Source organism: Heterocephalus glaber, unplaced genomic scaffold (assembly GCF_053883595.1).
Source record: "Heterocephalus glaber isolate CG9 unplaced genomic scaffold, H.glaber_assembly_v1.0 deba00001442, whole genome shotgun sequence".
Classification (NCBI taxonomy): Eukaryota; Metazoa; Chordata; class Mammalia; order Rodentia; family Bathyergidae; genus Heterocephalus; species Heterocephalus glaber.
The window spans coordinates 433181-455396 of record NW_028258296.1 but is presented as its reverse complement, the minus strand read 5'-3'; the positions used below and the strand labels follow the sequence as shown (position 1 = coordinate 455396).

Below are 22216 nucleotides of genomic sequence, written 5' to 3'. Positions count from 1 at the left end.
AACTGGCCAGAGAAGTACACATTCAGAGGCAAGTCTTCCTTCCCCTGGGTGCTGTGTGAAGCACATTAAGAATGATTCCGTGGGACAGGAGCGGTCTGCTTTGTACAGCTGGGCTTAGGACAACATCCTGGAGGTGCAGGTCAAAGTCTTGAGCCCTTCCCCAGTTGGTTGGCAGCTCCTCACCTCCCCAGCCTTGCAGAACGGACCAAGGCAAGAGTCCGACAGTTCTTCATTCCTTCCGGTTGAGCCTGACACTGAACACGCCTGCTTGCCTGTTTTTGGAAGGAATTACATGTTGAAAGCTCTGACTAGAGGGATTAGAGATGTGAACAACAACTTGACAGATCAAATCAAATACATTCTGACTTGATTGCATTACTAAGTCAATTATTATTTCTTGTCACATTAATTATGGCAAGAGTTATAAAAGTGTCTTCCAATAATTCCCTAACTATGTCATAATGGCCACCTCCTTGTGGTGAATCTGCATAAGACCAAGGCCACGTATTTGTGCCAAGAGTCAGGAGAAGGAAGGATTTTCATATTTCTGTGATGCTGTCTTAGGCCCTGGACTTAATTATCAATGTTAGGGACAGAAAACGCTCTCAGGGAAGGTGTAGTCGTGAGGGTGAGGCAGGCTTGGAGACAGACAGGGGCATCTTTGAAGATGCAGGAGGCAGGAGGAAGGCCTAAGGACAACTTTGACCATCTGTTCAGTGAAGTCTTCAGAAAGGCTCTTCTTTTCGAAGCTCGTGCTGTTTTGCTTCAATTCTACCCTGAAACTGGGGAAGCATCTGGAAACTAGTGAGGACATTGCTTTGAAAACAATTGTTTTTTGTGTGGTGAGTGCTTAGCAGCCCAAGGGTAAGTTTTTCTGATGAGAATCGAAAGAAGTCAGGAGATATTTTGCTGAACAGATCATTGTTAGCAGAATAAAAGACCCAAAACATTCTGAAAGGATGCGTGAAGGCCTAGAGTGACAATCGTGTGTCACTGCTCCCACTGAAGTTGTAGGAAGAGGCTAAGGTCTATTTCCTGGTGTATGAGAGTGAGCTTGTAGCTACACACGAGTCTGGGCACTGTGCTGGGCAGAAAGGCATGGCGTCCCCAGGAGCCAAGTGCATGGCTGAGCCTGGGCTGCAGCCGAAGAGCAGGTGGCTCTCACGGGCTCCCTGAGCTTGCCAATGTCCTCCACGGTGCGCTGCTGAGGAAAGCGAGAGTCAGTGGGGTGTGCAGTTTAACCAGGGTCACCTAGGTAGCATGTGACAGCGCAGATTTGGTCATCATTGGTTTTCAGGGTCATTCTGTTGTGACGATGGAGCAATGTCCAAGGTGGAGCATATTTTTCCCAAGGTGGAGCAGGACAAGTGTGTTAAAGCAATCTAGTGGCACTCCAAACATATAAACTGCTGCCAGTACATTTATTCTATTTTCAAACTCTGTGTTAAGCTATAGTATGCCGTTCTGGTCAAATTATAATTCAGTAAAAAGTGAGAGATAGAGAGCAGACCCAGCAGTGTTGCGAACTTCTGTCTCTAGAAGTTTTATAAGAATTTAACATGCTGTCCAATTCCAGACACTAAGCTCACTTTCTTGCATAATGGAGGCAAGTGGAGAAAAAGAACTAACTAAGCACTCTGCCAACAACAGCAGTAATGACAGAGCAAGAGCCACCGTGGGCTGCGCGGATCAACACAGTGCATCTTCACGACAATGCCGGGGCGGAGCGTGGCTCAGTAGTCCAACACTTGACCCCTCACTCTGCACAGAACAAAACAAAAGCACTCCAAGTAGCAAGAAGCAGTTCCACTATGACTTTCATTCTACACAAGTGGAAACTGGGAGGCAGCGAGGCGGTGTCACTACCCAAAGGTCACAAAATGGCAGGTGGCACCGTCTACCTGGGCATCGGGCTGCAGCTCAGACTTTACAGATGGTTCCCTTCTAGCATGAGATGCAATCAGGTGAAATGTCTCCACTGCTATTTTCGGGTAAGGAAACTGAGACTCAGAGGAAGAATGAAATATCTAAGTTCACCAAGAGCGGGGGCAAAGATGGATTTTAAAACCTGGGCTCTGAGTTTCTTTTTTTGTTTGTTTTAATACACTGTGGATCATAATAGCCAAACTGTTACTCAGAGGACAAGTCATCGACAAAAAAGACTTACAAAGAAGAAATAGATAAAAACACAAACTTCCTTTTGAATGAACTAAGAGAAACTTGAAGTATAAATTGAGCAAATTAGCACATATATTAACATATTTTCAAAACACCAGAATAGATAATTTGGGGAATTATTTGGACTTTTGTCTACTTTCTCCCCCTCTCTCCCTCTCTCTCTCTTTCTCTCTCTCTCCTCTCTCTCCCTTGTTTCTCATATAGGAGAAACCATGTGATATTTAAACTTGTGTGTCTGACTTACCTCACTTAACATTATGCTCTCAGGTTGCATCCATTTGCCTACAAATGCCTCGAGTTTATCTTTATGGCAGAGTAGCGCCCCATTACATGTAAATATCCATTCATCTGTTGATGGACCTGTGGGCTGTTTCCAAGATCCAGCTGTTATAAACTGTGCTGCTGGAAACGTAGGTATGCATACATCTCTGAAATGGCTTTAGCTCTTTGGGGAAGACACCTCGGAAGGGGATAGCTGTGTTTCCCTTTGGCACTGGTAGCCTCTAGATCAGAAGCACAAAAAGTACACTTGGATATCAGCAAGATCTCCACCAGACCTTTCTGGCAAGGTGGGGACATAGAAGTTGGCTGCCTTTGAATCCAGCAGTCCTAGGCTGACTGGATCTACTCATCGGCCCCCAGCTTCCTTCTGCCCTGGGGACAGACCACTTTAGCTGCTGGCCAAGCACCCCCTGTTGTCTGGCTGTCCTCAGCCAGGGCACCCACGCGGAAGCAGCCTCAGACCACCACCCGGTAAGAGCCAGGCCTCATCTTACCCAGCTGAAGAGGCAGCCGTGCGCCATTCTGCACACTGGCACTCACTGCACGAGCTTGCATTCAGGCTCGCCTCATTCTTGTCTGCTCGGCCTTGCGAGACTCCCTCCCTTCCACATCTGTTGTAGAGGATGCCGACAGGATCCTCTCTCGGGCTGGTGCCCGGCTCATGGGTAAACCACACAAGGTGCTTGCAGCGCCTGCATGGACTTGATGCTCCACAGTGTCCAGCCCGTGTGGCTGGGTGCATATTTCCGGGTGCCCACCACAGGGAAAGGTGACAGCCCAGTGCCGCCTGGGCCACAAGCCCTGCCCTCACCTCCGGACCCCTCAGAGGAGCACTGCAACTGCCCAGCCTTTCCTGGCAACCTCCCAAGCCTTGCTACCTGCCACACAGAATTCCTCATCTGAAACCCTGAAGGCCACGACCACAAGGGTCCTCTCAGATTCTTTGTCTCCGTGGGTATCGAGCTGAGAGGCAACCACGCTGGAGTCACCCTTCTCTGCGCACCCTCCTGACTCTTGGGAGCCCCTAAGAGGGTCTTCCTGGGCAGTGACGCCACAGCTCCCGGCAGCTCTGATCTCCTCCCCTCGCTCAGCACCTGCTCAACACACAAGTCCTGAGGTGCTGAGCAGGGAGGGGTTGTGCAACTCTGGCCGTGATGACAGCCAACCGCCATTGTCCAGAGAAAGCTTTCTTCTGATATTCTGTCCTTGTACCTCTCTTGTCCAACATTCTGAATGAAGTATTTCAATCTGGGTAAGATAATAGAAGACAGGAAGCTGAGATCTGAGGAGAGGTTTTGAAGTAAATTAATGTATTGCAGAAATACATGGATCTAATATGGTACACTGGGTGCTTTAAGGTAAGTTAATGGATTTTGGACAGTTCCTTTAGGATCTCATTCTTTATGATTGCATTTATTGAGATTCTCTGGAAGTAAGTTATTTCATTTATAAAATAAGATTTTAAAACCTTACAATCTGTCTGAAAGTAGATCAGTAAAAAATGTTTCAAGATTCTGTCCCATTCTAAGATAGATTATTAAGGGACTCATTATATATATTTGTGGTTTTAAAAAATTATTCATTTCTTAATTGACAAATCAAAATTTTCTATATTTTCAGTGCAGATTATGATGTGAAATGTACGTGCACAGAGGATTTTAACAACTGCTCTTGGCAAAACCGGTTTCAGAATCCATGCTTGTACAGCCAAGCTCACACACTTTTTAGCATTTACATAATTGGTCCCTAGTAGAGTTCATTTTGCAGGTTTCATTCCATCATTCTGTGTTTTGTCAGACATTGGAGATCTTTATAATACTCTCTATTCAAGGGTAAGCAGAGCCTCCTATGTGTAGTATCTGAAACAACTTGATCCAAATGGTTGCTGCTGTAGGCAAAATATCCAAAGACTGTTCATTTGAAAATTATGACTCTTTTTCCAGATTTTACACTGCCTTATTTATTTTATGGACTATTCAGTATGCAATGCACCAACGCTAATTACTGTACTAATAAGTCAGCATGTTACCAAGATGTTTTGACATTATAATTACAGCCACATGTTGTTGTCCTTCCTCAAATAGTCCAGTCTTAATTGCATCATTTTTCAGAAGAATTTATGTGGTGCAGCCTACTTCAAAATTAATACATGAATAAATGAAGTGCAAACTGTTGTCTGCACTGACTTGCATCGAGAGCAAATGCTCTACACTGGACAGTGGCCAAACTTCCTGTTCCCTGTTGTCTCTGATAATTTCTATGAGAAACCTGGTTATGGTTTATATCTGATGTCTCCCTAGAGCCTCATGCAGTCATAGTGGGGCTACTGGAAGGAGATGGGGCTATGGGGCTCATAGCTGACTTGTTGGGAAGCAGGGCCCGGTTGGAAGATGCGGCCACTGGGAGTGTGATCTGGAAGGGTTCATCTCTCTTCCTGGCTCCCTTCCCTTTCTGCTTCCCGGCCACCATGATGTGAGCAGCTCTTCTCCACCCAGGCCCTTCCACCAGGCATCTTGCCTTGGAACTGATTATGGACTAAAAATGTGAGCTAAAATATACCTCTCCTCCTTCAAGGTGTGGATGCTGGATTTTTGTCACTGCAGCAAGAAAATGTCTAAAAAAACCTCTGTGGCACTTGATATCAAGTTGTAGAACTGAGCTTTATGCTGGTCTCAGAGAATTTGAAGGAGAATTTTGTAAAGGAATTTTGAACATCATGGTAAGGGGGTTTCAGAATCTCTACCAGACCACTTTTTACAAACACTTTCGTGTAAATTTAAAAAAAAACAAACATCTTTCTCAAAACACTTTTTCCAGAAGTAAGAAGTTTACGTTTATGATTAGTGTACAGTCAGATGGTGTGATTTGTGCTCCCATGAAATAAGACATCCTTGTACAGTGCACCAAAAAATACAGAGAACATAGCCTTGGGCCTGTGGAACTTTGACTCTCAGTTGTGGATGGGGTGAGGAGCAATGGGCTTATCTGCTCTTTCTTTTAAAAATATAGCTCAGTGGGCTCCTCAGTGCCTGGCAGGATGTTAGGAAGTGGATACAGAGATTAAAAGACAATTCTTGATCTTGGTTTACAGAGAGGCAAGATTAAGGATAGCCACCAGGTGGGCCATGTCTGTAAACCCAGCACTCTGGCAGACTGAGGCAAGAAGTTTGCAAGTAGAAGGCCAATCTGAGTAACTTGGCAAGACTTTCTTGAAAGAGAGAGAGAGAGAGAGAGAAAGAGGAGGAGCAAGCGAGCTGGGGATGCATCTTAGTACAAAAGACATGAGTTCAGTCTCCAGAAACACACACACACACACACGCACGCGTGTGCATGAGCGCACAGGTAAATAGGGCTTTGAGCACTCTGATGAGTTGGTATGAGCTTCTAGTGGTGGAGCTACATCTTGTCTCCATGTCTCCATAGAATGAAATGTCTTTGTGGGCCACAGTTTTATTCCACATCTCAGTGGCCCTGCTGTTGTTGGTTTAAAGCAGCTTGTCCTAACTTGGATGGCAGCCCTGAGGTCCTGGTGTTGGGAAATATTTTTGAGTGTCACCACTGAGGGAGCCACTGGCATGCAGCAGGGGAAGCAGTCATGCTATCGGGCATCCTTTAACTGGCAGAATACTCTCCCCAAAAGTATTTTGGTTCCAAGTGTTGATAGTTCTGAGATTGAGAAAACTTGGTTTCAGTAAACATTATCCATTATGCTACAGTAAGAGTTTACATGGAAGATAATGTAGCATGACAGAAGCCCTAGCAATAGTCCTAGACAGAAAATAGACATGAGTGAGAGAATGAGAGGGTAAGAAAAGGAAGAGAAAATGTCTCGGGTCATTGATTGGTAATCAAGGCACAGCAAGGGAAAGGATTAAGAAGGAGAGTTTGAAGGACAAGAAAAATGACGGTGAGCAACCTGGGTGAGGCGTGGCTAGTTGTGGGGGAAGAGCAGGTAATTGACTTGAGTTTGGAAGAGTGGAGTTGATGTCAGAGCAAACCTCATGGACACAGTCAGCATGCAGCAGAGGCGAGGGAGGAAGTTCAGGCCACTGGGCCCCCTGGACACAGTACTGGGGGAGGGAGGTGCACCTGCACAGTGCTGGTGCACAAGGCCCAGGCAGTGGACAGCATCTCGTCTGCCCCACGGTGGCTCCGATGGCTGAAGAACCTGGACCTTGGCCCCCCTGACCTCCCAGCTCCACGCACATCTGCTCCCACATCTGAATCCTCTGAAGGGGACAGACAGTGTGGTCAGGGAGAGTGGAGGAGCAGAACTCTCACTCCTGTTCAATCTCCATTAAATTACCTGCTCTTGAAAGATAAAAGGAAAGACATCTAGGGAAAAACATTTTAGGCTTTGACTAACCACATTGTGGGCTCCCTAATCCAGGATGGGAGTACTCCATACATTCATCTAGGGACTACGAAGCTGCTGTCGCAGGGCAGGAGCAGGCCATGTAGAATGAGGGACCTGAGGGATGGAGCTCAGCAGCTGTGAGTCTGGTCCAGTAGGGGCTGGCAAGCATACCTCAGGGCCGCTACTATTTGGATGAGGCTAGAAACCTGCACTGATGAGCCAGGAGAAACATGCCTATCTGCCCATCTCCTTTCCTGTCTTGCCCTTTCCTTTTATTTCCCACCTTTCAGCAGACACGCTGAATACAAACCATTTTTTTCCAGGCCACCAGGCAAGAAAGATGACATTCCCAGTGGTCTAAGTAGCTTTGTATGGGGGTTATCTCTCCTCACAACCATCTTCCCCCAGGCAGGTCAGGATTATCTTTATCTTCAGCCAGCTGGCTTGGGCTCGGGTAGCTGTGACTCAGCATACTTGTGGCTCAGAGTACTTGTGGCTTGTTTAAGGTTGTGAGGGTCTCAGTCTGGTTGGACCACTAGCTCTGTTGGAGGTGCTGTGACAAAATATCAGGACTTGGTGCCTTATAAGCAATGGGAGTTTATTTCTCACTCTTCTGCAGGCAGAGAAATCCAAGATCAAGGCACCAGCAAGTGGGAGCTTGGAGGGTGGGAATACTCTTCAAGGTGTCTTTCATGGGAACATGAGTCCATCCAGGAGGGCTCCTAAAGCCCTCACTCTAATGACCAGAGTTTCCCTGTGACTCTAGGAGCACACGACTTTCAGTGTTTGCCCAGGTGGTTATGCAGTTGTTCCTCTCTACTTGTGGCTCTGAATCGGCTGATTCAACCAACCATGGATTGAAAATCACGTGTACTGAACACGTGTAGACACCTTTCTTTGTTCTTACTCCCCAAACAACACAGGGTAACAACCATCTGCATAGCATTACATTGAGTTAGATGCTGTAACTAGAGAGGCTTCAGAGCATTGGGAAATACTGTGCCCCGCTGCATCGGGGCATAGTGTCTGTAAATCTCAGGATCTGCAGAGTAAGCTGGAGCCAGTCTCTGGATCCAAGAGCAGACCACATGTCCAGGAGAAGGCCACGCTCCTGACCACTGATCTGAGGGAGACAACAGAGGAAGCCAGACACAGTGACCCACGAGCTTTGAGAAAAGCGAGCACAGGAGGAGAAGGAGAAGGAGGGTAGGAAGAGCCGCCCTGTGGCTGAGTGAGCTTTTGCTGCGCTAGGAAGAGTTCAAGATGAAAGTGGTTTTCAAACTTTTTCAAATAGCTAAAACCTATGTTTTTCAAGTGAAACACCCTGCAGAACCTCCAGAACCTTGATATATAAAACAGATCCAAGTGCACTTGCAGTGACTGCCATGGTGGCAGGGATCCCAGCACCAAAGTGCTCAGTCCTGGCCCTGACCGAACCCCTTGGGCACCTGTGAGTCCCAGGCCGAGGCAGAGCTCAGTGTGAAGACCTAGGCTCCATCCCTGCCTGATCCCCCTCTGTCCAGCATGCAGACAAGTTCAGCTCTGGCACGGCCTGTTTAGGGAAGGACACTGAGGCTGGAATGGGTTAAGAGACTTCCTGGAGATTCTTTGGGTGACGCGGCTCTGCAGGGCAGCTGCACCAACGCGGTACTGGGGGCCTGGCTCTTGTTCGACCAGCACCTGCCTCCGGCTGGGTGAGAAATCTAGGCATAGAGTTTTAAACAGGCCCCTGGCTCTTGATGGAGACCACAGCACCCACTGAAATGCTGCAGATCATTCTTGACTTTAAAATGTTCAAAAGCCACTAGACAGACTTTGGGAAACGCACAGTATCTACCGACATCATCTGATGGAAACATAATTCAAGCAGCCTTTCAGCACTTAGGAAGTTAGCTTGCCTGCTGATGCAACTGAAAATAAACAGGCCTGGCTTCAGATCTGGGCTCATTCTCAGCACAGGTCACTGCCTTGTCTCAGGCCCTTGGTTTCCTCATCTGCCAGAAGATAGATAACAACACTTACTTTCCGGAGTTTTACAATGTGAGAATGCTCTAAAGTCAGGAGTGCTGGCACATGCCTGTAACCCAAACACTCTGGGAGGCTGAGGCAGGCGGGTCAAACGTTCAAGTCCCACCTTGGTGACTTAGTAATTTGGCAAAGCCCTGTCTCAGAACAAAACATAAAAAAGGCCAAGGGTGTAGCTCAGTGTGAAGGCCTTGGGTTCAGTCCCTAGTACTGAAAAAAAAAATCGAAAAGTGAAAGATGCCTGATGCTGAACACTAACTCAATGAATATTAATGATTTATATGCAATTTAAGTTTCAGTTACAAAGCTGACAATTCCTTAGGTTATCGATGAACCAAAGGCTACTTGACAGATATTTACACAAGAAAACTACACAAATGATTAAAGTAGCTTTCTGAGCTGAAGGAGGACAGTTGCTACTGCGTACGTGAACAGGTTGCTGGGCTGCCATTTCCTGGTAGGGAACCCACTGTCCCAGTGGCCCTTGAGGCTGTGCAGGTGGACGCCCCTTCCAACCTCCATGGAGGTGTCAGGTGTGCGTTCTGGCAGTCTGAGCCCACAGTGGCCAATTGCTCTCAGCAAGATCCCAGCCAGAGCCTCTCTCTTTCCCTTTAGCTTAGCACGGGAGGTTGTGCCGGCCCCGGACCAGGCCAGTACTCACTTGGCAATGGGAACACAGCCCAGCACAGCCAAGACGCCTTCATCCCTCCACCAAACAGCATCAGCACACAACCCAGCTTCTCCGGGAGAGCGCCCCGTGTCCAGGGGAGTGGTCCTAGCAGTTCAGGGCTGTCCTCCCTGAGGAAGGCCTGGCCCCTGGAGGCTGTGCCTTCTCTTTCCCCACAGCAGCTGTGGAAAGTGAGCGATGCCAGAGACTGTGGAGCCTGAGATCGGGCCCCAGGCTGAACGAGATCTCCAGCTGACACCACACCTTCAGCGTCTCCTCTGCCTATCCCTGCCCTCCCTTTATCCTGAGGACACCTTCTTCAGAGAAGCATGTGCCCCACAATCTCCTTCCTGGACTCTGCTTCTGGGATACCAATCAGATTTCATGTTTCTGAGTTCAGAATTTTGGGATTCTGCTCTCTGTATGTGTCCAGGGAACACTAGTTATTCTGAAAGTAATAGTAAACTCAGTCTTTGATCCACAAACTAACCTTGATATTGGAAGCTTATCACAGCAGACTATTGATGTGAGTTATGGAGGACAAGCCAGGGTTTACTGGGAAGGAGGAGAAAGGCATTTCTAGGCAGAAGAAGCAAATGGGCCCAGAGATGGAGACAGGGAAACAAAGGATGGAGACCCTCTGAGAACATCAGCTTCCCCAGGGCATGTCCTCTAGTCTGTGTCTATTCCACTTTGCAGATGGCATGTTTTCCTTCCTGCTCCTTCAGGGAAGGAGTATTTGGCATCTTTAGTGCTGGCTCAGGGGTCTCCTAATTTAGGAAGGAAAAACTAAGCAAATGGTAATGTTATGTCATGAGGTGATGTATTACAGAAGATATCTTCCACTAAGTGTCAAAAGCAGCACAAATTGAAATAGAGAAACTGCTCTGGGACCATGTAGAGTCAGCAAGGTGTCAACCAAGTCCACAGGGTAGGGAAGGTAGGGTGTTCCACACAGCCCCTGCAGGGTCACCGTCTGCAGGAACCAATAGAATGGAACAGGAAGAACATTCAGGGCATGTGCAGCACATAGGACAAAGGAGCCCCATGATGCCTGGTGGCTTTGCACTCTGTCCATCTTTGGCCAGTGGTCACTGCCTAGGCTAAGGCTGCCCCAGGATAAGAGGCTGGAGGAATTTAATAACATATTTAGAAAGCTTTCTCAAGTCCACTTTAAATGGAAAAAATAATGGAATAAGAAGACAGCCTTACTCTTCGAATAATATTGTTTTTGGACATATGCAAATGCACATTCAGAGTTACAGTGTTGTCAGGGACAGCCATAGCGATGCCAGGAGAAGAGCTCGTCCCTTCTCAGATAGGAATCCTGACCCCTACATCCATGCAACACTTTCAGTGTAAGAATATTGTTGTGGTCTCCTTGGACCCTAGAGGAAGGAAGCAGGAGATTACAAGGGAAGTTGAAGTTGAGGCAGACCCAGGTCCGAGTCCTAGCTCCTCAGCAGCCACATTACCTTCAGCAGATTTCCTACCCTCCCTGGAACTCAGTTTCCTTACTTATAAGGTTATAAAGCCACACAGCATGCAGAGCCAGTGAGATGAGTAGGTCTTGAATGCAGAAATCACCAAACCACATAGGCTGGTGTAATAGGTTCATTTGTCAGCTTGTTAGTCGCACATGAATTAAGAGAACTCATTTATTTTTTTTCTGGAATAAAATGGAAATTTAGGAAGAGATACATGACAATGTCACAGTCATCCAAATATCAAACAAACAAGTTTGAACCCAGCCTTCGTGTCCTCAGCATGTGTCCCTCACCGGTGGGGCCAGTTTTCAGTAGCTCATTTGAGGCTAGGGAAGTGAGTTTCTAAGCTGTCTACACCCTGGTCTCTGGAGTGTGGCAGGAGGCTACCTTATAGGGCAGAAGAAATCTTGATTTGTGAGCAAGTTCAGGCAGCTAGGATGGGGTGCTTCGGAACTATCTGGTGGGACTAATGCAATCCCAAGAATCATTATAAGTGGAAGGTGGAGGTTGGCACATGTGCTTTGCTCCTGGCCAAAAAAAAAAAAGGTGGAGGAGGAACAAGTCAGCAACTGAGGACAGTCTCAAAGGCCAGAGAGGAAAAGGGACAGATTTTATCCCAGAGCCACTAAAGGAACTCAGCCCTGCTGACCGATTTCAGACTCCTGACCTCCAGAAATATGAGAGGATAAATCTGTGTGGTAGTTGGCCCCTGCCTTGGTAGCAATTTGTTAGAATAGCAAGAGGAGACTGATGTAGAGTCCAATAGCAATATTTATCCTGGGAGAGGTGAGACAAGCAGACCTGCATGTTATGGACAGAAACGGCTCGGGATGGTGACTTGGAAGGAAACGCCTGCTTCTGTGTCTTCCTAACACATTCAGGGGAAATAGACTTACACATAATATTCCCATTTATCTCACTGCAAAATGGGAAGAGTAACAATGGGTACTAGAGAACTAAATGAGATAACACAGCTTGAACATCCCTGAATCATGATGTACTATAAATAAGTCTTCCATTGTTACATACATGAAGTTTAGAGTGAGTAAAATGTTCAGTATTAACAGTCTGCTCAGTTAATTCTGAATAGGGGTAGAAATAAACCTACACAACAAGAGATTCCGTTCCTCCTAAGAAGTACTTTGAGATATTTCCTCTTCCTACTCCATGAGGGTGCCTAGCCAAGTGTACACCAAACATCAAAGTAGTGAGAGTTATAGAAACATAGGATCTCACAATGGAATGAACTTTTGAGGATGCTGAATACAATTATTTAGCAAATGTATTCCTCTATTAGGAATTCCAGATTTATGGGGAAGTGGGGCTTCTCATTTGCATAGTATGTGTGCATATCTTCTGTTCTTCACTTACACCAAATCACTTGAAGCCAACTGTGACCCTTAGAAACATATCAATGACTTCTTTTTAAAGGCAAAGAACAAGCAGAAAAACTAAAGTTTCTTGCCAAAAATTCCACAGCTGGTTCAAGTCATTCCATGCTATTTCTGGACAAGTCCTTTTGCGGCCTGCTTACAGGGTGTTCACAGAAGTCCAATGCTCTAAATGAGCACTGGGAGCTGGAAATCAACCTGAACTAAGCAGGCACCGCACTGTCTCCATAGAACTTGCAGTCCAGTGGAGGAGGCAGGTCATCAAACAAACATGACACCCTGTGGCAACTGCAGGTGGCTTGATCCCAGAAGTGACAGGTGGACCCCTGGTCAGGGAAGCCTTGACCCCCACAGTTTAGTTTCAACACTAGATTGTGTTTCGTACACAATGCAGCCTCCTCTAGCAGGTGATTAATTCACCACATTATCCAGGCCTGACGTCTATGTGAAGTTCATTAGCCTGTTCTCCCCTTCTTCCTTGTATTGTGGGTGATGAAAACTAAAAGGATGGCAGAGGCAGACATGGTGCAGCCTCAAATTCATGACTCACTCCAAGGGATCCTACTGAAGGCGAAGCCCTGAAGAGTCTCAGCATCTGTAGTGAGGCAAACTTCTTGCAGTATGAAGTTCTTGGAATAAACAAGCTGTATCAATTCAACTTTTTCCTCATGGAGGTTTAAAGGGGCAAGGCTTTATTTAAGAAAATCTTGACTTCTATCTTGAGGAGTCATTGCTTTGTGTGAAGTCAAACGATGTCAAAGAGATTAGAGAAGTGATAAATTCCCAAGGCTTCAACCATTTATGATACTTTAATTGGAATTATAATCATGTTATGGGTTATTATGTATGTTATGTATACATGTTATGGGTTGTGTCTAGATGCCCCCAAAAGCCTCTTGCCCACATAGGTGGGGCTTTTCAGGGGTGGCTGGTTCCAGGGTGTGTGATTCTGGGATTAAGTTATGTGATGTTGGGACTAAATTGTGAGATGGTGAGATTAAGGGTACATGATTATTAAATTAACTCACTGATTGGTTGAGCATAGTTCTGGATGTTGATAATGGGAAGGCCCACCCTGGGTTTGGGTGACACCACTCAAAAGGCAGGTAGGCTGGAAGAGGCTTCTGTCTTATTGCTAACTGCTGCTCTCCTGCTGCTGCTGCTGCTTCAGTGCTTCACTGCTTGCTGCCCTCTGTTCTCTATGAACTCTTTCTCCTCTGCGGTGCCCTCTGCCATGCCACCCTGCCTTGGAGCCAGCCAAGAATGAATTGAAGCCTCCACAAACTGTGGGCCATAATAAAGCTTTCCTCCTTTAAAATTGGGTGTTGGGTATTTTGTTTCAGCAATGAAAGTAACTAAGACACTATAGAAAAATAATTGCCATCTTTCAAGTCATGGAAGAATATTCCATTTTGAAGGGGAAATCAATCATTTTCCTTGAGGCAGAAAATGTGTTTCTGTGGCATGCTTTGCTGTGGTAGGATAAATGCTTTTTTGGCACTTTGTTCTAAAGATATTTCTGGAAGTAGAACTTGGATAACCACATCTCAGTCCTACTTCCAAACTGTAATATCAATGATGTTTCCATTTAAGTGTAAATTAGCAGTAAAATGTATAGACTTTAATTTCAGGCCCAGAATCATATGAAATATTGACTTGCAGAATATTGTTAGGGAAAGAGAGCATAGAAAGAGAATAAAATATAGCTATATAATTCAAAAAGCAGGAGATTCCATGCTGAAATGATCATTTGTGGTATTCCTGTTATCTAAGCTGTGGGCTTCCTCTACATTTTCAGTCATTAGCTGGGCATGTAGGGACACATTTGTTGTCCCAGGACCCTGGAGTCTGAGGCAGGGGGATTGCTGGGAATTCAAGGTCACTCTGGGCCACATAGTGGGTTCAAGCCCAGTCTGAACTACACAGCAAGACCTGATCTCACAAAAAGCAAAACCAAAACAAAACAAAACAAAAAAAGACTTCAGTCGTGGCATTGACTTTGTCTTCTAAACAGCTTTTATCTTTTTTCCAACCCTTCTGCAACTGTTGGGATACTGGGTTTTATGGGAGGTCTCCTCTAATGAACCTGTTTTCTTCCTCTTTGTCTCTGTGGGATTTTTTAATTCTGTGTTTTCTTCTTCTCCAAGACTGATCTTTGTCCTTTAGGAAATTCCTTCTCTATTTAAAAAAAAATTACAGCACAAAGTGGTTCAGAGTATGGATTCATTAAAAAGTATGAGTAAGGAGAGGAGGTGAACCTTCCGGGCCACTGTAACACTTCCCCCAGTGCCAAGGAGCAGAGCTGCCCCCAGTGCAGAGGAGGAGAACCTTCTATGCCACTGTACCACCACACTGAGAACCAAGGAGCACAGCTGCCCACAGTGCAGAGGAGGTGAACCTTCTGGGCTGCTGTACCACCATCCCCAGCACTGAGGAGGTGACCCATGTGGGCACCAATAGCACACATCCCCCACTCCACTGAAATGAGAAGAAATGTAAACAAGTCTCAAAACCAGACTTCTAGATCACCTAAAGCAACCCCAAAGGGAAATGAGATGGAACAATTTGATACTCAACAACCTGGAATCCCTGAACTGGCAACAAAAGAGGATATGGAAAAAATGAAATCAGAAATAATTTCTCAGATAACAGCAAAGATTGTGCTCATAGTGCAAAACATGATTAATAAATCTAGAGAGGACACAGATAAAAAATAGAGAAGCTGAGGAACATGATGGAATCCCAACATAGGAAACAAATGCAGTCCATAAAACACATGTAAACAGATTTCCAGAAGATTAAAAACTCTATTGAAAATTTACACAGCAGAATGAGCCAATGTGAAGACAGAATTTCAGATACGGAAGATAAGATTGCAATTAGTGACTAGGAAAAGAAAAAAATCCTTTAAAATACTAAGGGACCACAAGAAATCAATCCAGCAGCTGTTAAATGATGCAAAGAAGAATAAAATAAGACTGATCAGAGTCAATGAAGAAACAGGAGAGAGTGCAGATGACATAAAAACCTGTTCAGAGAAGTGATGGCAGAAAACTTCCCAAGCAGAGGAAAAGAACTTGACATACAGATAAGTGAGGCATATAGGACTCCAACTAGCCTCGAAAAAAAAAAAAATCTACACATAGGCATGTAATTGTTAAGATTCCAGAAACCCAAGAGAAGAACAAAATTCTACAAGCAATTAGAGAAAAGAAACAAACCACATACAAAGGAAAGCCCATCAGAATTACAGCAGACTTCTCAACACAAACCATCAAGGCAAGAAGAGCTTGGAGTGATGTATCGTCAACCCCTAAAGGAAAACAGCCTCCAACCCAGATTGATGTACCCTGCAAAACTATCTTTCAAAATTGATGGAGAAATAAGATACTTTCATGAAAAAGAGCACCTTAGGAACTTCATGAATACCAAACCAGCACTCCAAAATATTTTAGACAATATCCTAGGAAAAGACAATGAGGATCACAACCCCAGGAAGCCCTGCAGAATGAATCCATCAGGCACAACAAGAAATTAAATGCAAAAGGGGAGAATCCAACAGAAAGAAAAAGCCATGACAAGGATAAGTCAATATGTATCAGTTCAAACCATCAATATTAATGGACTCAATTCACCAATCAAAAGAAATAGGCTGGCAAAACGGGTCAAGAACCAAGATCCAACAATATGCTACATACAAGAAACACACTTAATTCAAAACGAAACTCATAGACTGAAAGTTAAAGGGTAGAAAACAATATTCCATGTGATAGGAACCCAAAAAAAAGCAGGAGTAGCTATCCTCTTTGTAGATCAAATGAATTTCAAACCAACACTGACTAAGAGAGACAAAGAAGGACACTCCATCTTTGTAAAGGGAACAATCAAAGAGGAAGAGATGACAATCATTAATATACATGCATCAAACACTAGTGCACCCAACTATATAAAATAAATAATAATGGGCATGAAAAATCATACAAGAACTAATACAGTAGTAGTGGGACACCTCAATACCCCACTGTCACAAATAGATAGATCAACTAGACAAAAAATAAATAATGAATTACTTAAACTCAATCAAACTCTTGAAAAACTGAACTTAACAGATGTTTACAGAGTGTTCCACCCCACAAAATCAGAATGTACATTCTTTGCAGCTGCACATGGATTGTTCTCTAAAATAAACCATGTACTTGCTCATAGAATATGTTTAAGTAAGTGCAAAGGAATTGAAGTTATCCCCTGTATATTATCAGACCATAGTGCGATGAAATTGGAGATCCATAGCAAAAGAAACCAGAAAAATTTCATGAACACATGGAAATTGAACCACACGCTTCTGAATAACCAGTGGGTCACAGAGGAAATTAAAGACGAAATCAGACAGTTCCTTCAATTAAATGACAATGCCAATACAACCTATTTGAATCTATGGGACACAATGAAAGTAGTCTTATGAGGGAAATTCATAGCAGTGAATACTCATATTAGGAAAATAGATCAAGGCCAATTAAACAACCTGATGCTGAACCTCAAGCTTCTAGAAAAAGAAGAGCAAGACAAACCCAAAGCTCATACAAGGGAGGAAATTATAAAGATTAGAGCAGAAATCAATCCAATGGAGACTAAGAGAACGATACAAAAAATCAATGAAGTCAAGAGTTGGTTCTTTGAAAGAATAAACAAAATTGACAAACCCTTAGCCAACCTTATCAGAAAAAGGAAAGAAAATGCCCAGATCCATGCAATTAGGAATGAAAAGGATGAAATTACAATGGACATAGCAGAAATCCACAGGATCATCAATACATACTTCGAGAACCTATACATCAATAAGATGGAAAACACAGAAGAAATGGACAGATTGTGAAATAAGTATGAATTACCAAAGTTGAACAAAGAAGACCTAAAAAGTCTAAACAACCCAATATCAATTAATGAAATTGAAAATATAATTAAAAACTTACCAACTAAGAAAAGCCTGGGTCCTCATGGCTTCACTGCTGAATTCTACAAGACATTTAGAGAGGAACTACTGCCACTACTGTTTAAACTCTTCAATGAAATTGAAAGGGAAGCAATACTCCCAAAGTCATTCCTGGAAGCAAGCATCACCTTGATCCCCAAAGCAGAGAAAGACCCAACTGAAAAGGAGAACTATAGGCCAATCTCACTAATGAACATAGATGCAAAAATCCTTAATAAGACACTGGCAAACAGAATGCAGAAGCTCATCAAGAAGATCATACACCCTGATCAAGTGGGATTCATCCCGGGGATGCACGGATGGTTCAATATATGAAAATCAATCAATGTAATACACTATATCAATAGAGCCAAGGACAAAAACCATACGATTATCTCCATAGATGCAGAAAAAGCATGTGACAAAATCCAACATGCATTTATGATAAAAACCCTACAAAAAATTGGAATAGATGGTCTCTACCTCAAACTGATAAAAGCCATCTATGAAAAACCAACAGCCAATATCATACTAAATGGTCAAAAACTGAAATCCTTCACACTAAAATCAGGAACAAGACAAGGATGTCCACTATCACCACTCTTGTTCAATATAATCCTGGAAACATTAGCCACAGCAACTAGACAAGAGAAAGAAATAAAAGGAATAAAGATAGGTAATGAAGAAGTTAAATTGTCATTATTTGCAGATGACATGATACTCTATATAGAAGACCCCAAGAACTCCACCAAAAGTCTTCTAGACTTAATAACCAAATTCAGTCAAGTAGCTGGTTACAAGGTCAACACACAAAAATCAATAGCTTTCCTCTACACCAATGACAGACTCACTGAGAGAGAAATAGGGCAAATAATTCCTTTCACAATAGCATCCAAAACACTGAAATACCTAGGAATCAACCCAACGAAAGAAATCAAAGACCTCTTCTCTGAAAACTATGGCACTCTGAAAAGAGAGATTGAAGATGATATCAGAAAATGGACAGACATCCCCTGCTCTTGGGTAGGAAGGATTAATATAGTGAAAATGTCCATACTTTCAAAACTGCTATATAGATTTAATGCAATTCCAATTGAGATCCCAGCAGCATACTTCATAGACCTTGAGAAAACAATCCAAAAATTCATTTGGAGCAAGAAGAGACCTGGAATAGCAAAAGCAATTCTAGGTAACAGAGACATGGCAGGGGGTATCACAATCCCCAACCGGCAACTCTACTACAAAGCTACTGTGATAAAAACAGCATGGTACTGGAGAAGAAACAGACTTGAGGACCAGTGGAACAGATTAGAAGATGCAGAGACAACTCCAGGCACACTCAACCATCTCATCTTCAATAAAGGAGCCAAACACCCTCACTGGAGGAAAGATAGCCTCTTTAATAAATGGTGCTGGAAAAATTGGGCTTCAACTTGCCAAAGATTAAAACTAGACCTATATCTCTTTCCATGCACTAAACTAAAATCAAAATGGATTAAAGATCTAAATATTAAAATAGAAACTCTGAACCAGTTGGAACAGAGGTTAGGTAGAACCCTTGAAGACATCGGTGTAGGAAAAGATTTTATGAACAAAACCTCAGTTGCTCATGAACTAGCACAAACAATCAACAAGTGGGATCTCTTATTAAAAAGCTTCTGCACAGCAAGAGAAACCACCAGCAGTGTGAAGAGACAACCCACAATGTGGGAAAAAATCTTCACCTGCTCTTCCTCAGACAAAGGTCTACTATCTCGAATCTATAAAGAACTTAAAAAGATCAGAGCTCCCAAATTTAAAGACCCAATCTGAAAATGGGGATCTGAAATGAACAGACATTTCTCAGACAAAGAAGTAGAAATAGCAAATAAATACATGAAAAAAAGTTCAACATCACTGGTCATTTGAGAGATGCAAATGAAAACAATGCTAAGATTCCACCTCACCACAGAAAGGATGGCTGCTATCATGAAATCAACCAATAACAAATGCTGGTGGGACTGTGGGGAAAGAGGAACCCTGCTCCACTGCTGGTGGGAATGCAGACTGGTGCAAGCACTGTGCAAATCAGTATGGAGATACCTCAAAGAAATAGGACTGGAGGTCCCATTTGACTCCACTATTCCCCCGCTGGGGATTTTCCCCAAAGAATTAAAAGAATCATACCACAGCGATATATGTGTACCCATGTTCATAGCAGCACAGTTTGTGATAGCTAAAACTTGGAAACAGCCCAAATGCCCATCAACTGGAGACTGGATAAAGAAAATGTGGTTTTTTAAATAAAATGGAGTACTACTCAGCCATCAAAAATGAGAAATTAGAGACATTTCTAGCTAAGTGGATGCACATTGAGGTGATATTCTTAAGTGAAATAAATAGGACACACATGTATAAATACTGAATAGTTTCCCTGGTGTGAGAAACTGAAAGTGTAAATAAGGACTAAAATGTATAATAGGTAATGTGAAATAGGAAGAAAAGGGGCAAAGGGGAAGGAAGTGGGAGGGCTAAGGGAAAGGATAGAAGGGAATGGGATCAATATGAGAAAATGGAAAAATAGGAGCAAAATCTTTGTAAATAGGGAGGAATGGAGAGGTTGAAGGGAGGGCTGGGCAAAGGTGAAAAATAAGAACCAAGAGAGATTATGTAAAGGTGCAAATCTCCAATGATGAATGTCATTATATTGTGTACCTAAAATGTACCGATGATTAGAATGAATAATCGATAATGCAAAATAGGAAGAAAAGGCCTAAAGGAACAGGAGTAGTGGGAGGGTCAGGGGAAAGGAAAGAAGGGAAAGGAAAAATGATGAGAAATGGAAAAAATGGAAATAAGGTCTTTGTAAATAGGGAAGGGTGGAGGGGGTGAAGGGAGGGCTAGGAATGGGCAAAAAATAAGAACCAAGATGCATCATGTAAAGGTACAATTCCCAGTGAGAAATGTAATTGTGTTGTCTACCTACAATGTACCAATAAAAGAATTTAACAAAAAGAAAAACAAAAACAAAAACAAAAGCAGGTGGGGCTGTGGGGAAAGAGAAACCCTGCTCCACTGCTGGTTGGAGAGTAGACTGGTGATTGGTGACTTCCACAAGCTTCCTCCAGCACCCAAGACACTTCCTGGCTGTGTGTGTTTGGATTATGAGGAAGTTTCCTTTAAGTGATCTCGGAACTGCAAGTGCGGCTGACCTTCCGGAGCACGCACCGCGTGTCAGGCTCTGTGTTCTCACCCTAAACCCTCCACTGCCCTGCCACGACTGCCCCGGGTGGGAAGAGCGAGCTCTCCGGGGTCGCAGAGCTGCAGGGAGGCACACGCTGGCTCCAGGCTGCCTGGGGCCACCGCAGCTCAGCTCAGGGACATCCTGAAGCCACCTCGTCCCCAAAGCCATCCCGTCCACCTCAGACGCTGCGGGGTTCTCGGGGCAGCGGCCCCCATGGCCCCTTCCAGTCTGCTTTCAAGCACCAGCTATAAAAAGAAGTGCAAGTGCACTCACTCTTCCTTCGCCCGGTGAATGACACACAACGCGAAATTTACCATTTTAAGGCCCATAACTCAGCGGCGTTTATTGCAGTCACGAGGTCCTACGCCACCTCACCCTCCAGTTCAGTCTCAGAACACCATTAGCTCCCCAAAAGGAAACAAAGGGAACCAACCAATCACGTGGGAGGGGCCCAGCCTGACACTGTGACCGTCACCCCTCAGGAAAAGCCACCTACCTGGTGGAACTGCACTGATCCCCGGGAGGCGATGCCCCATTGTGCAGCAATCTTGCCTGCCTCCTAAAGTCCTACACCCTTGCACGGTCACCACAGTAGGGACCAAGGTTTGGGGGACACGCCCAGATCCTGTCCGAAGCACTGAAGACCCCCAGTTCTGGTCTCTGCTGCCGCCTCTGGTGAATCCTCTCCTTACACATGCTGGCCCTGACACCTATGCCTGATGCCCTAGCATGGAGCCCTCCTTACTCCTAACCTGTCCCTGGCTGTCCCTCCCCATTCCTTGGACAAAATCCTCCTGATTGTGCTGGGCCTGGAGCACCCAACATCAGTTGTCCTTCCACGTGGTGCCATTCTCGTCCCTACCTGGGCAGTGACATGCGTGCTAGGCTGACTCTGTTCTGCTCAGGCTCTGACCTCCGACGCCCTGCAAGCACAGGTGCCATCCCCCCCACACACTGGCTGCCAGCTCCCCTTGCTCGGTGCCCCCCTCTGTACAGGTCTACTTGGCGGTCAATGCACACACCAGTATGTGCCCATGCAGAAGCCTTGGGTGACATCTTTCTTACCTTCTCAGGTGTGATGGACACACTCCTCACCCTGCCTGGGCTCAGACTTCCTCTCTAGGACACCATGGCTCTCTCTCTTTCACCAGGGAAGTTCTCCTAATCTTCTGGGTCTCATCTATTCCAGAAATGACCTGTACCAAAAGGGAAGGAGTACGAAAGAGGAGGAAGGAAGGAAGTGGAAGAAACCCCAGCCTGTGAAAAGCATGAGTTTCTGATGCACCTGTGAGCTTCTGAGCTCTAGCTCTACTCTGCTTCACTCTTCTTTGTTTCTTATAGCTGGAGAGAGAGTTCAAGCTTGGGGATGCATTTAAAAAATAATTATATTTTATCCAGTATAATCCATGTACATTAAAAAGAAATAAGGTCTTCCTGGATCAGCCTCTCCTGCTGTGCTGATTATGATAGTTGAGCCCGAATTAAAAGATTAAGTGAGGAGCCAAGTGGGTGGAGGGGGAGGAGAGATGAGGAAGGCGAATCTGAGAGCAGACAGGGATAGAAGATGTCAGATGCATGCATGCTGCAGTGAAGAAGACAACACAGTTCTGGAGAAAGCTGGAGGGGTAGGAGAGGTG

The 22216-nt window shown here is 44.6% G+C and overlaps 1 long non-coding RNA gene across 1 annotated transcript in view; it reads right to left on the bottom strand.

Annotated features, from left to right (window-relative positions):
- LOC110348385 (uncharacterized) overlaps nt 1–21670 on the bottom strand; it is a 33670-nt gene extending 12000 nt beyond the window's left edge. The window contains exon 1 of the long non-coding RNA XR_002393590.2: nt 21076–21670. This is a non-coding gene — a long non-coding RNA (uncharacterized LOC110348385). The remainder of the gene's footprint in view (nt 1–21075) is intronic.
- Between the last annotated feature and the right edge of the window lie 546 nt (nt 21671–22216).